Raw genomic sequence first — 15,894 nt, 5'->3', positions numbered from 1 at the left:
AGGCGACCGCCAAACACGGGCCTGGAGTGGAACCTCCAAAAAGAGAGTCCACACCCGTCCAGACATCCTAAAGTCTTAAACACACAGAGTAATAGTAGGAATGGGTAGGGTGTATAACGCCTGAGGACCTGTATGGGAGGAAAATTCAATGTTAGAGTCCATCTAGCCATGAGGGCACATAAGAAAAGTGTTAGTTCAGAACTGTTAGGTGCAAGTATAAGCAAGGCAATCAAACAAACATCAAATAAAATTAAAACAACGAGCATCACACTAGTTAACAATAACTGACATAACATGTTCAAGCCCGTGATTACACATTGTCCTCGGGCATGCAAGGTGAGACCCAGACCAGGTCTCTCCTTCAAATCACCAGTCTCTAGGAGTGTTCTTTTAGAGTCATATGTGCATTTTCTTTGTGAAAGTCTATCAAAAACAAATAAAAACATAAACAGTAACAGTGATAATTATAATATAGTTACGTGCTGCGTCATGAGAGAGTCCAGGGCCCTCAGCCCGCGTCCTTCTGTTTCCTCTCCGTTTCCAAATAGCTTTCCACTGCCTGAGGGGAGTGGAAATATTTCGGGCCTGTAGGGGTTTGCAAGCGAAGCTTGGCTGGAAAGAGCAGGGCTACTTGTCGGCCTTGCTCATATAAGCGTGAGCAAATAGGTGAGAAATCTTTCCGTTGCCTGGATACCTCTGAAGAAAAATCTTGAAATAACAAGAGCCGATTGCCCTCATATAAAACTTCTTTCTGGAGGCGATAAGCCCTTAAGATTCGCAGCTTCTCTTGGAAGTTGAGACACCTGAAGATTACTTGTCTCGGTTTCATGTTGTTGTTTTCCAGATTTCTTTCAGGGCCTACTCTGTGAGCCCTCTCCACATCCAAGGGCAATATATTGTGTGGTATGCCCAGAAGCTTTGGCAGAATTAAAGCTGCAAAAGCCAGGAGATCCTTCCCCTTGACTTTTTCAGGCAGACCCACCACCCGCAGATTATTGCGGCGGCTGCGGTTTTCCAGGTCGTCCACACGCTCTTGCAGTAACTTATTCTGACGTAGTATTTGTTGCAGGGAATTACTAGATGCCGCCTGTCTGTCTTCTATTTCAGAGATGCGGCCCTCTGCTTCAGAGATACGGGTAGAGTACTGCCTGACCTCGCTAGTTAGGGTGTCAAGTCCTGCTTGCAGGTTCTCCATTTTTGGGAGAAAAAAGGATTTCAGGTCTTTCATAAGTTGTGTCTGATCTCCAGTGCGTTTGGCGGTGTCCTCTGGGTACATCTCAATCACCGCCTGAGTTTCTAGCTGGTGCTTAGCTTTTCTATCGCTGCTTTTATTTTTCTGGCTCATGCTGTCACTTTGATGTGATTTCAATTTCTGAAAGTATTCGTCCACTCTCATCAGCAAATTCAGTAATCACCCAGAGTCCGCCAGTGAATATTTATATAGAAGCTGGTAATGTAGATTACAGATCTCACAGCTCCAGCAGAGCAAATATCCAGGTTAGGCCTCAATAGTAAAGGTGCGTGCCAGGGGAAGAGAAAGATCAAAATGGCTCACAGATGCAAAACCCCAGCTATTTCATAAGTCCAGTTTAGACAGAGTAGAAGGGGATAAGGTGATAGTTAGCTTCAATCTGATCCAGAGAGCAAAAAGGGATCCTAGCAGATGTGGCCCCCGGTCACTGTAGGTATTGCGGTAGTCACTCACTCCTCCACCCAAGCCTCTGTCTTAAACAGTCCCAGGCTAAATACTTTTATAGACCCGCCTAAGTGTGTTGTAGGGCCAGCTTGTGTGATATCTCAGTGGCTGTCTGTTCCTTACCGGACTGATGCGATCGTGCATGCCCAGTCTGCACAGTTAGATAATTGCCTCCTTAGCCGTGACCGGAGGTAGCTTGTCCACAGCTCCCCAAAGCTTCAAACCCAAGCACACCGGAGCGAGTCGGGTTCTGGGTACTTTAAGGGACGCCACTCAGTCCCGGATCCTCCAATGCTGTCCCCTCAGAGTATATTGCTATCGTGGCGCCATGCAATCTGGCCGCCCACGTGGGTAAAGTCACTGCAGCGCAACCGGGGGATAAAGTAGCTGTTAGACTTAGCGCAGCACTTTTGGTCGGTTAGCGATGTCCCCTGTGAGGGAATCCCAACAAGATATAGCTGCGGGGAGGCAGATCAGGAGCAAAAAAGCAAGGTATATAGCAAGTTTAGATGTTTCTAATGTCGGAGCTCTCGTTCCTTGCTGCCGTCTGCCAAGCCCTCCCACCGGAAGTCAAGCCTGTGTTTTTAGCACTTTTTGGTGCTAGACATATGTAAGTACACTTTATCACTGTGTGTGGTCTGAGTGTTTTACTTTGCTAGGCGATGTGGCTTTGTGATTTTTACAATTAGAAATTACCCACATCTTTGGATATCCATACCTCACTCATCTACTGGATCTGCACTGCCTGTTCTTAGTCAGCTGAATGACTACAAAGTTCCAGCCCGCAATATAAGCATCCCTCTTGGTGCTTTGATCCATGTGAGTAGTGATTTTGTCTTATTATCTGGTATCCTGACTGTACTAGGCAATTTTGGGGCAATTTTGTGTTTTTCTCTTCCCTTTCTACAGACCATACCTGTGCCAGAAGACTGACCATCTCTGGACAAAGGACAGCCTGGACTAGTCAGCACACATATGGACTTTTTATTGTTTTTCTGGACAGTTTATTTTTATTTATTTATAGTTTGTTTTCAGTTTTTGTTGAGAGCACCTCCTGGTGTCTATTATATGGTAATTGTTGTGAACCACTTATCTTTATCTCAATAATAAAGGCATGGAAAGTATTTAAAGTGGCATTATCCCTCATTTAAAACAATTTCAAAGTAGTGCAATCAGTTTTTCTAATCTCTAAAATTATCGTTTTTGCTTTGTAATTTCAGCTATTCAACAAAAATTAACAAAAAATCATCTTTTATGAGGTAAAACAATGTATCTGTTTGTTGGTGAAGGAGTAATTCATCTTTGGCTAAATAAACCTAGCTTCTATGAAGGCCTGAGAAATGAGGATCATCATAAAGCCTCAAATAATGTTATAAGCACACATCCATATGTATGCTTGTTTTTAAGCATACACAAACAAATGTTGAAAATCTGGAAATATTGAACTTTACTCAAACTGTTTTACTTATTCATAGGAACATAGAAGCATAGTAGATGAGAAAGAAAAAAGACAGATTTACAATAAAAGCTCTAATTGAGCTCAAATTAATTCAATTAAAAAGGTGACCCTTTTAACACAAGCAATGATGCCAACAAATTGTCGGCTAGATTATGAGTTGTGCGTTAGGGTAAAAATGCAGCGTTAAGAGGTCCTAACGCTGCTTTTTTACGCCCGATGGTATTACAAGTCTTGAAGGTTTAGGGTCACCGCACACTTCTTTGGCCTTCCTGCAAAACGACTTACGTAAACTTTGTAAAGTCTTTTATCTATGGGACTTCCATAGCGCCGGTATTATGAGTCTGTCCTGGGAGGCCAAAAAGTGAGCGGTAGAACCTCTCCTGTCAAGAGTCCTAACACATTTAAAAGACAGTAGTTAAGAGTTTTATGGTACAACGCCATAACATAAAACTCATAACTAAAGTGCTAAAAAAGTACACTAACACCCATAAACTACCTATTAACCCCTAAACCGAGGCCCTCCCGCATCGCAAATACTAAAATAAAAATTTTAACCCCTAATCTGCCGCTCCGGACACCGCCGCCACCTACATTATATTTATGAACCCCTAATCTGCTGCCCCAACATCGCCGACACCTACATTATATGTATTAACCCCTAAACTGCCACCACCAATGTCTCCGCCACCTACCTACACTTATTAACCCCTAATCTGCCGCCCCCAACGTCGCCGCCACTATAATAAACATATTAACCCCTAAACTGCCGCACTCCCGCCTCGCAAACATTAGTTAAATATTATTAACCCCTAATCTGCCGTCCCTAACAACGCCGCCACCTACCTACATTTATTAACCCCTAATCTGCCGCCCCTAACGTCGCCGCCACTATATTAAAGTTATTAACCCCTAAACCTAAGTCTAACCCTAAGCCTAACACCCACTAACTTAAATATAATTTAAATAAATCTAAATAAATATTCCTATCATTAACTAAATTATTCCTATTTAAAACTAAATACTTACCTATAAAATAAACCCTAAGCTAGCTACAATATAACTAATAGTTACATTGTAGCTAGTTTAGGATTTATTTTTATTTTACAGGCAAGTTTGTATTTATTTTAACTAGGTAGAATAGTTATTAAATAGTTATTAACTATTTAATAACTACCTAGCTAAAATAAATACAAATTTACCTGTAAAATAAAACCTAACCTAAATTACACTAACACTACACTATGATTAAATAAATTTACTAAATTAAATACAATTACCTAAATTAAATTAAATTAGCTAAAGTAAAAAAAAAAAAAAACACTAAATTACAGAAAATAATAAACAAATTACAGATATTTAATCTAATTACACCTAATCTAATAGCCCTATTAAAATAAAAAAGCCCCCCAAAATAAAAAAAAACCCTAGCCTAAACTAAACTACCAATAGCCCTTAAAAGGGCCTTTTGCGGGGCAATGCCCCAAAGTAATCAGCTCTTTTACCTGTAAAAAAAATACAAACAACCCCCCCAATAGTAAAACCCACCATTGAAGTTCAATCCTATTGGCTGATCCAATCAGATAATAGGATCGAGCTTGCATTCTATTGGCTGATTGGATCAGCCAATAGGATTGAACTTCAGTCCTATTGGCTGATTGCATCAGCCAATAGGATTTTTTTCTACCTTAATTCCGATTGGCTGATAGAATTCTATAAGCCAATTGGAATCTAAGGGACGCCATCTTGGATGACGTCACTTAAAGGTACCTTCATTCTGTTTTAGTCATCAGATGAAGAGGATGCTCCGCGTCGGATGTCTTAAGATGGAACCGCTCCGCGCCGAATAAATGAAGATAGAAGATGCCGTCTGGAGCACCACTTCTGCCCGGCTTGGATGAAGACTTCTGTTACATTTTTTTAAGGGTGTATTGGTGATTCTGGTTTTAATCCATAAAGGGCATAAATCACCTAACATTCCTAAATTGTTTGGAATAATGTGCTTTAAAACATCAGGTATGATGTTGGATCGATCAGGTAGTGTAAGGGTTACACCCGCTTCACAGTGCGCAGTGTAGGTGATATACCTGCCCTGACCATGCTTTGCAGACCAGGTATCAGTGGTCAGATGGACCCTTGCCCCAACACTGTGTGCCAGACATGCCATTATAGCAGACTTATATGGCTTTGGCATTGCTTTTTGGTAATTAGAAGGCTGAAGGGGTTAATTAGGGAGCATGTAGGCAGCTTGTAGAGTTAATTTTAGCTTAAGTGTAGTGTAGTAGACAACCCAAAGTATTGATCTAGGCCCATTTTGGTATATTTAATGCCAACATTTCACCGCCAAATGCGATCAAATAAAAAAAAATTGTTCACTTTTTCACAAACTTTAGGTTTCTCACAGAAATTATTTACAAACAACTTATGCAATTATGGCATAAATGGTTGTAAATGCTTCTCTGGGATCCCCTTTGTTCAGAAATAGCAGACTTATATGGCTTTGGCGTTGCTTTTTGGTAATTAGAAGGCTGCTAAATGAACTGCGCACCACACGTGTTTTATGCCCAGCAGTGAAGGGGTTAATTAGGGAGCATGTAGGCAGCTTGTAGAGTTAATTTTAGCTTAAGTGTAGTGTAGTAGACAACCCAAAGTATTGATCTAGGCCCATTTTGGTATATTTCATGCCACCATTTCACCGCCAAATGCGATCAAATTTAAAAAAAACTTACATTTTTTCGCAATTTTAGGTTTCTCACTGAAATTATTTACAACAGCTTGTGCAATTATGGCACAAATGGTTGTAAATGCTTCTCTGGGATCCCCTTTGTTCAGAAATAGCAGACATATATGACTTTGGCGTTGCTTTCTGCGCATCACACGTGTATTATGGCTAGCAGTGAAGCGGTTAATTAGGTAGTTTGTAGGGAGCTTGCCGGGTTAATTTTAGTTTTAGTGTAGAGATCAGCCTCCCACCTGACACATCAGACCCCCTGATCCCTCCCAAACAGCTCCTTTCCCTCCCCCACCCCACAATTGTCCCCGCCATCTTAAGTACTGGCAGACTTTCTGCCAGTACTAAAATAAAAGGTTTTTAAAAATGTTTTAATTTTTTTTAAAGATATTTACATATGCTGTGGTGTAGCATCCCCCCTTAGCCCCCAACCTCCCTGATCCCCCCCAAAACAGCTCTCTAACCCTCCCCATCTGCCTTATTGGCGGCCATCTTGGCAGCTGTCTGCTATTGTTTCACAGTCAAAAAAGTTTTTTTTTTTTTAAATGTACACTACTGTTACACCAGATATGAGTGGTGGCACTGGGCAAGTGGGCACAGTATACGCTGTAAGCCTGACACACACGCTGGCAGGCAGGCAACTGCAATTAGATTACACAGGAAAAAAAGGAAAAAAAAGCAGACTGATGTTCTAGCCCTAAAAAGGGCTTTTTGGGGTGCTGTCCTTACAGCAGAGATCAGATGAGTCCTTCAGGACTGTAGTGGACACTGAATACACTAGCCTAGCTATCGATTTCCCTATTAAATCAGCAGCAGCTACACTGTCCCTCCTCTCACTAGGAATGCAGCTTCCGAATGAATCTAAAATGTATGCTGTCCAGGAGGTGGGAGGGTCTGGGAGGGAGGGTCTGCTGCTGATTGGCTGTAATGTGTCTTCTGACTTTGAGGTACAGGGTCAAAGTTTACTCAATGATGAGGAATAGGGGGCGGACCGAACATCGCATATGTTCGCTGTCCGCGGCAAACGCGAACATGCTATGTTCGCCGGGAACTATTCGCCGGTGAACTATTCGCAACATCACTATCCAAATGCCCTTTCCAGGGCAACGGGGAGCTTAGGTTTTTTTAGCTAGTATTTTATTTGGGTGGTTGGTAGTGTGGGTGGTGGGTTTTACTGTTGGGGGGGTTGTTTGCATTTTTTTTTACAGATAAGGGAGCTGATTACTTTTAAGGGCTATTGGTAGTTTAGTTTAGGCTAGGGGTTTATTTTATTTTGGGGGGGCTTTTTTATTTTAATAGGGCTATTAGATTATTTGTAATTAGTTTAAATATCTGTAATTTGTTTATTATTTTCTGTAAGTTAGTGTTTTTTTTGTGTACTTTAGCTAATTTAATTTAATTTAGGTTATTGTATTTAATTTAGTAAATTTATTTAATTATAGAGTAGTGTTAGGTGTTAGTGTAACTTAGGTTAGGTTTTATTTTACAGGTAAATTTGTATTTATTTTAGCTAGGTAGTTATTAAATAGTTAATAACTATTTAATAACTATTCTACCTAGTTAAAATAAATACAAACTTATATAACTATTAGGTTTAGGGTTAGACTTAGGTTTAGGGGTTAATAACTTTAATATAGTGGAGGCAACATTGGTGGCGGGAGATTAGGGGTTAATAAATATAATGTAGGTGTCGGCGATGTTGGGGGCAGCAGATTAGGGGTTCATAAGTATAATGTAGGTGGTGGCGGTGTCCGAAGCAGAAGATTAGGGGTTAATAAGTATAATATAAGTGTTGGCGATGTTGGGGGCGGCAGATTAGGGGTTAATAAATGTAAGATGAGGGGTGTTTAGACTCTGGGTTCATGTTAGGGTGTTAGGTGTAAACATAATTTTTATTTCCCCATAGGAATCAATGGGGCTGCGTTAGTGAGTTATACGCTGCTTTTTTGCAGATGTTAGAATTTTTTTCAGCCGGCTCTCCCCGTTGATTCCTATGGGGAACGTGCACGAGCACGTTACACCAGCTCACCGCTGATTTAAGCAGCGCTGGTATTGGAGTGAGATTTGGAACTAAATTTTGCTCAACGCTCACTTTTTATCTTTTAACGACGGGTTTCTGAAAACTCGTAATACCAGCGCTGTATGTAAGTGAGCGGTGAGAGAAAACTGCTCGCTAGCAACGCATAGCCTCTAACGCAAAACTTGTAATCTAGCTGTCTGTTTCTAGCCATTCAGTTACAGGTTTGGAACCAAACTCAAGCTGCATGAAATATTTTTGCATAGTAAATTCAATTAAATTGAAATAGAGTCATGGAATTATAACCTTCACAAATATAGCTAGAGGTTTAAGTTTCATGATGTTTTTTGTCAGGTAACTTGAAGATTTAGATTTTGACTATGATTTGTGTGTTATTGATTGTAGTATACTTACATCTATGTGGTAAGGTATGATGGGATACATCAGTTTGGAAAGGAATGGAAAAGTTTAACATCCAATTGTAGCATATGGTAAAGTTATAGTTATTTAAAGTTTTGATAGCTACATTTATGTTTACATATTAAGATTTCCTTAAAAGGATGTAGAGGTTTATTGCTTTGGGTTTTGTGGATGAATTTAGATCACATTTTAGGCCAGATTACAAGTGGAGCATTATTTAACGCTCCCACTTGAGTGTTAACTGCACTAGAAGTAAGCATTTTCTGCGCATTGGATTGTGCCCGTATTATGTATTGAAAATAAACTGTTTTCACTTGAGCGCTAACCCAAGGAGCACAGAAAGCCAAACTTAGAACATCACACGTGCAATATATCTATTCCCCATAGAAGTCAATTAAGCAAAAAAAGTGGGGAAAAAACCCTACTGGTTGAAAAAACAACCAACTCGCAGGCAAACCGAGTCCCATATTCTCAAGTGCACTAGTCCAACATGAAAATCATCACATCCCAGAATATGTTCTCTTTTTTCATAAATACATATTTATATATGTATATGATGTTTTTTGGTACAATATACAGGTATACCTCACTTTACAGAGCATAACTTTACAGCGCTTCACTAAAACAGCCCTTTGTAGAACTGAAGTTCAACCTCCAATGATTTTGAATCAGTGCTGTACTCATTGTGAGATTGCAAGAAAAGTGACTGGCACCATTTTGTTATGCACAGTTCACTCTGTTTACAGCATTACAGTGCAATCTGTGTCTCAGTATTGTAGTCTGGCATATTTTACTACAGTAATTGTCACTATTTTAGAGGTACAGTTTTTATTGAATACTGTGCTGTGCTAGTGTTAAACTAAACAGAGTTATTGCACCCCTAATATATGTTAGTTCAAACATGTTTTCAAGTTTTCAAATACACTGACAAGTAAAAAGAAAGCTAAAACAACGTTGTTTCACTTTAAGGCGGTTTTCACTTTACAGCGGGGCTCTGGTCCCTAACTCGCTGTATGAGTGACGTATACCCTGTGTGTATATATATATGCAAGTAGTAAAGCACTCTAAGGAATTCCATTCAGGACTAAATCCATCTGTCCTGCCCAGGGTGCACTTCAATGTACCATATAGCATCAAAAAGAGGAAGGCACTCCCTGGGTCTTGTCAGAAAAATAACTTTAATAAAAAGTTATAAAGTTATTTTTCTGACAAGACCCAGGGAGTGCCTTCCTCTATTTGATGCTATATACTCTCTCTCTCTATATATATATATATATATATACATGATATATCCAGATATATTTATGAATATCTATTTAGAAATACTTAGAACATATTTTAGCTTGGCATTTGGGAGTACGGCACGAGCGCCGGTTAGAGCTATGTTGCTCACTTATAAATTATAACATTTTAGTCTGGAAAAAGGCCCAAATTGGGGCTGAAACGTCGACAGTCTTTATTGTTTGCAATGATTTGGAAATTAAATTTAACTTGGTTTGCTAAAAATCCTTTGAGTGCCCTCTATATTTAAGAATTATTGTGTGTATATATATATATATATATATATATATATATACACACACACACACACATACATACATATACATCTTTAGAGATGTACAGTATTTGTATGTATGTCTATGTTAAAGCCCCTTGCCTGTCTTTTTTTTATTGAGCCCTTATAGCTTTTTTTTACAATTTTTTTAAAGTAATTTTTAATAGATGGTGTTATTATGTAAGTGTACTTTGTAATGTATTTATTATGTGTTTTGTGACAATTTTTTGCTTTGCAAAACAGTTAACCAGAGCTCTGAGGATCCGCTAACCTGATGAGCGTTAACTTGAATTGTGATCGCATTTACTTTAAACTTGTAACATGAGAGGAAAACCCGAAGCGTGTATACACCCACGATATACCCCTTATCGCTTGCTCGTAATTAAGCGGTCCACTTGTAATCTGGCCCTTTTTGTATTTTGGATTAGCTTGTTCATATTGTTAAGGGTTTCTTTTGCAAAAGGAATTGGTTAGGTGCATTAAACTACATTTGGGTAAGCTGTTGGAGTCTGTCCCTTATTATTGTCAGAAGTCACATACTAGTATAGGCCGAGATAGGCTTGCTATGCAGGTTGGAGCAGTCCCAAGAAAATTCAAAAAGCAGTAAGCATGTTTTATAAGAAAGCATGTGTTTTTATCACTATATAAAGTGAGTTTTGGGGGTAGAAGACCATAAATTCTTCCTGAAAGCTGAGGTCCATGTAAGTTGGGTTGACTTTTTAAAAGGTTATATTAAAGGGAAAGTCTAGGCCAAAATAAACGTTCATGATTCAGATAAAGCATGTAATTTTAAACAATTTTCCAATTTACTTTTATCACCAATTTTGCTTTCTTCTCTTGGTATTCTTAGTTGAAAGCTTAACCTAGGAGGTTCATATGCTAATTTCTTAGACATTGAAGCCCACCTCTTTTCAGATTGCATTTTAAAGGGACATTATACACTCATTTTTTCTTTGAATAAATGTTTTGTAGATGATCTATTTATATAGCCCATAAAGTTTTTTTTTTTTAAATAAATGTATAGTTTTGCTTATTTTTAAATAACATTGCTTTGATTTTCAGACTCCTAACCAAGCCCCAACGTTTTATGTGAATACTGTCAGCTACCTTCTCCAGATTGCTCCTGTTTGTGTAAAGGGTCTTTTCATATGTAAAAGGAGGGGGAGGGGGGAGTGTCGTATTTGCCACTTGCAGTGGGCTTTCCAGCTACCTTTTCAACAGAGCCAAACTGACAGCTTCTAAGTAAGTTTTTAAACAGTTTTATACTGGATTTTTATATCAGTATCTGTGCATCTTATTCTTTATAGTAGTGTCTATTACATGCAGTTATATGAAAATGAGTGTATACTGTCCCTTTAACAGTTTTTCACCACTAGAGGGTGTTAGTTCACATATTTCATATAGATAACACTGTGCTCGTGCATGTGAAGTTATCTGGGAGCAGGCACTGATTGGCTAAACTGCAAGTCTGTCAAAAGAACTGAAAAAGGGGCAGTTTGCAGAGGCTTAGATACAAGATAATCACAGAGGTTAAAAGTACATTAATATAACTGTGTTGGTTATGCAAAACTGGGGAATGGGTAATAAAGGGATTATCTACCTTTTAAAACAATAAAAATTCTAGTGTAGACTGTCCCTTTAAGGAAGGGATAGAGCATACATTGGTTTGAATTGGTTTGTCAAAGTAATGTTAAGTTAATTACAGGGGATTAGCCTGATTTGTTATTTAGACTAACAAGGATTTGATGGTTGCATCTTGGCACTCCACAGATAGTTGGCCTAAAGAGTGGTTGAAAACATAGATTGTATTATAGCTGAGTGGTAATGTGCATTTATGTGTAGTCTTGGAAAGGGTTTTAGTATGCAGAATGTGGATCTATATTCTAGAGGAAAATATTAACGTAGAGTAAATATATGGCAGGGAAATTAGTTATTTAGGAGGATGAGTCACAGTTTAAATAGCTAATTAAAAGGAAAATTGGGTAATTGAGGTAACTATTGAAGTGGGGGAGGATATTTATCTATACAAAATAGGAATGTGTAATGGTATTAGTGCAACAGACAATGTGTGATAGACACACTCTGTAAAATCATATAATAAACTTTCCAAGCTAGCTTGTATATACCCCAAAATATAAAATAGTATCAGATAATTCCAAACATAGATTAAAAGTTAAAATTTAAATTATTCTATGTTTAACTTACAATTTACAATAGTGAACCAATAACAAAAAAAGAAACATACAGCATGTAAAATATAGAACAAGCAATTGTAATAACTATAGAATAATACCAAGAAAACCAACAGTTGCATATGTATCTGTGTGAAGGAGTTTGGAGATAATTGCATCTGTAAATTAATTTTAGACATTTTGGTAGAAATTAATTACTGTAATACTAAAAAAATTGTATATTGGTAATACACATTTTGTATACATTTGCATTTCTTTAGCTATACCAAATAAAATATATTATTCTGATACAACAGTTAGAAGTTGCATTATATGGTACCAGCTCATGTTAACCCCTTCTGGGATGGATGTAATTTGGTTATCATGTCTGTGTTTCAGGAAACCTCTTTGAACTGACTACCTAATTCCTCTCTTCCTTGTGTATCAAGTGCAATATTTTATTTACATTTTCAATATAAGCATATGAAATCTCTGTCCTTCAAAATTATTTAAGAAGGACATAAGTCTAAATTAGAATGTAGGGACATTAAAGGGAAAAGGTCAACCTACGTGTAAGTGGATAAAAGTATTTACTTAAAACTTTTCAGAAGAACCTCTAACTCATTTGTCTTTAGTTTTAGATAAATGTATAAACATTTTCACACTTAGTAAATATTTTATACTGCAAGACAGTGAGCTATTAATTACATTTAATTGGTACTTTTTAAAATGAATCTGATTTTTAACTGAAATAATCTTTAGTGAAACTAGTGTGATAATATTTATTAGTATTGATTTATTTTCTCATAGCTCAATTGGCTCTTAAAAGGACATAAACCCAAAACTTTTCTTTCATGATTCAGACAGAGAATAGCAATTTAAACAACTTTCCAATTTATTTATATTATTCATTTTGCTTTATTCTTTTTTTATACTTTATTGAAGGAGCAGGGAGGCACTACTGGGAGCTAGCTGAACACAACAGTAAACCAATGGCAAGATGCATATGTGTGCAGCCTCCAACCAGCAGCTAGCTCCCAGCTCCTGAGCCTACCTAGGTATGCTTTTCTACAAAGGATATCAAGGGAACAAGGCAAATTAGATAATATAAGTAAATTGTAACATTGTTTAAAATTGTATGCTCTATCTAAATCATAACATTATTTTTTTCTTTTTGTTTCATGTCTCTTTAAAGATATTTTAAGGTATGTTATTTAAAGGAGGGTCAATTTTTAGATGAGACTTAGTTGACCTAGCATTTAAGGGATGCTTAGCAATGGGGTCTTGGCTGTTAAGTAGTCATTAGCAATGGGGGTCATGGTTTGTAGGTTGTGGAGATAATTGTGGAGATAATTGTGGTTAGGAAATTAACAAGTGGAGCTCTAATTTATCCCTTGCCTGCAAACGGGCAAATTCGCCATTTGTGGGCATGTGATAAATATCCAGCCACTACAAGGGGTTGGCTATTGCTACCGTGGGTTTGCGGTAGCAATTAGCACTCTAAAAATTATTCAGAGATCAGATCTCTGGTTAATTTTCAAAAAGTGCCCCAATTGCCCCCAAACTTTAGTGTATGTAAGTTGCAATAATAATAAAAAAATGCATCTTTAATATTACAAAAAAAATGGCACAAAGCAGGTTTTAGGGGTTACTGTGGACTGTGGAGGATTTAGAAAAAAAATGGCACTGAAAAGTGCCTTTACATTGTGGTCTTTGGGGAACTGTGTGTTCGCTATAAATATATATGTATATACTTATATACATATATATTTATGTGTTAATATGTATATATATATTCATATTGATATATATTTCACTTTTGCTGCACAACTTACCCCTTTCACTGCTCTAGGTTCTCAGGCGTGTCTAACTGCATAAGAACGAGGCTCCCATTGGAGCCTATAGAAGCTCGCTTTGCAAAGCGAAGGTGAGGTTGCATTTGCATTGTGCTGAACTAGTAATACTGGTGCACATTTGTGCACGCTGGTATTACTAAGTGGAGCGCAAATATTGCTTCCATGAAAGCGATATTTTACACTCCACCTGTATTCTAGCCCTAAGTTGCTAATGATCTGAGGCTAAGGGGTCTATAGCAATTAACAGTAAGGGGTTAGGGGAATTTGAGGAGGAGTCTGAAGGCTCTTAGAGTTAGAGATAATTGTGACTGCACTAAGGGATAAATGTGATTATCAATTAATAGTGCAGTGCGATCCTGATGGATGGGTTGTGATTTTTTTTTATTTTTATTAGCTTTTTTGTATCCTTTAGGAATTGTAAAACCTATAAAAACATGTGTGTATTTATCATAGGATCTAGGGTTTAATAGATGGGTATTGTATTGGGTGAACCCTTATATGCTCCAAGCAAAAGGGTAAAAAAATCTGTCAACCCTAATTTGCTAAGATTTTAATGTATCGAGAACAAAATGCTGCTGGCAAATCTTCTAATTTACATCTATTATAAATTTTTTGTTGAAGAGCATACCTAGGTAGGTAGCGTGTACATATCTGGATGATTAAATGTCAGCAGTTTTGCAAGAATTTTTTTAACTTGATTGAATTATTATTTACACAATATATAACATTGCTAAAAGCATTCTTGCAAAAAAGCAGCTGCCATATAAAACTTTGGATTTTTATTCACCTTTTTTCAAGGAGTCTGTAACACCTTATATTTTTGTGCACAATTTCAACAAATGATACAACGAGAATAAGGTAAATTTGATATTAGAAGTAAATTGGATTTCTTTTTAATTTGAATACTATTTCTGAATAAAAAATGTAGTTTCCATGTCTCTTTAACGCTATCACTGTTTCAGTGTTAGCCTCCCACTGTGCTGAAAACACATCAATATCTTAGCCATCCTTCTGTTACTTTTATATCCATATTATTGCTGGTTTTCTGAGCAGGTGCAGTGTTTGAATGTAATTCTACAGAGCATATATACATTTGATACATGTGACAATTCACAGTAAAAAATATCTCTGAAACAGTGAAAAAGTGACAGTGTTCAGTAGAAGCACAATAACTGTGTATTGCAAAATAGCAGCTATTCAAAATGTATGTCCATTTAAATGTTAAGACACACTAGTACAAAGCTTATCATATCTAAAGGTTACTGTGTTTACATTTACCTGTGGGATATTGAACATTCCAAATAACTGAGCAAGTGTGAGGGATACTTTGGAAGATATTCCATCCACAAAAGCCATCAACTTAGGTGAATCTCCACAGTGGTAGTTAAATATTGGATCTCTTATTCCAGTCATGATATCAACCATTCCAATTATTGCCATTAGTTCAGATAGACAAGAATCTGCTATACGGAAGCCAAGGGTGATGTTGGGTAGCAGTTTCTGGTTTCTATTAATCTCATTAATGGCAAATACAAATGTCAGTACATTTTGATAGTGCCTAGGATTGTATCTAATGCAATAAATAAAGAGAGTATGCACCAAATTAGTGTTCTAACTTAAATAAAAAAGTTAAATTTTTTAGTCTTAAGTCTAACGTAATTTAAATTTATTTTGTTCTACGGCACCCTTTGTGTACTTTTGAATAACTATATTAATGTGGTGGAATTATGTAAAAATTAAAACACTATGAGCTAACTATAGAATAACATATCAACCGGGTCTAAATTAACATCTTGTTTGCTGCAATTGTTTTCCAACAGCAAACCTGCTCACACCATTATTTGGAGATACAGTACTTACAAACGCAGGTATGGCCACAGCACTTGTTACAAGCAAATGGAGGTGGTTTACCAAAACCCAGATTCAACAAATGAACAATGTCCTCTTGCTTCCAAGATTCTTTAAAATAGATCTTTATTCAGAAAATATGGG

The sequence above is a fragment of the Bombina bombina genome, chromosome 1 (genome assembly GCF_027579735.1).
Source record: "Bombina bombina isolate aBomBom1 chromosome 1, aBomBom1.pri, whole genome shotgun sequence".
Classification (NCBI taxonomy): Eukaryota; Metazoa; Chordata; class Amphibia; order Anura; family Bombinatoridae; genus Bombina; species Bombina bombina.
The sequence above is the reverse complement of the archived record's forward strand: the minus strand, read 5'-3'. Positions refer to the sequence as shown.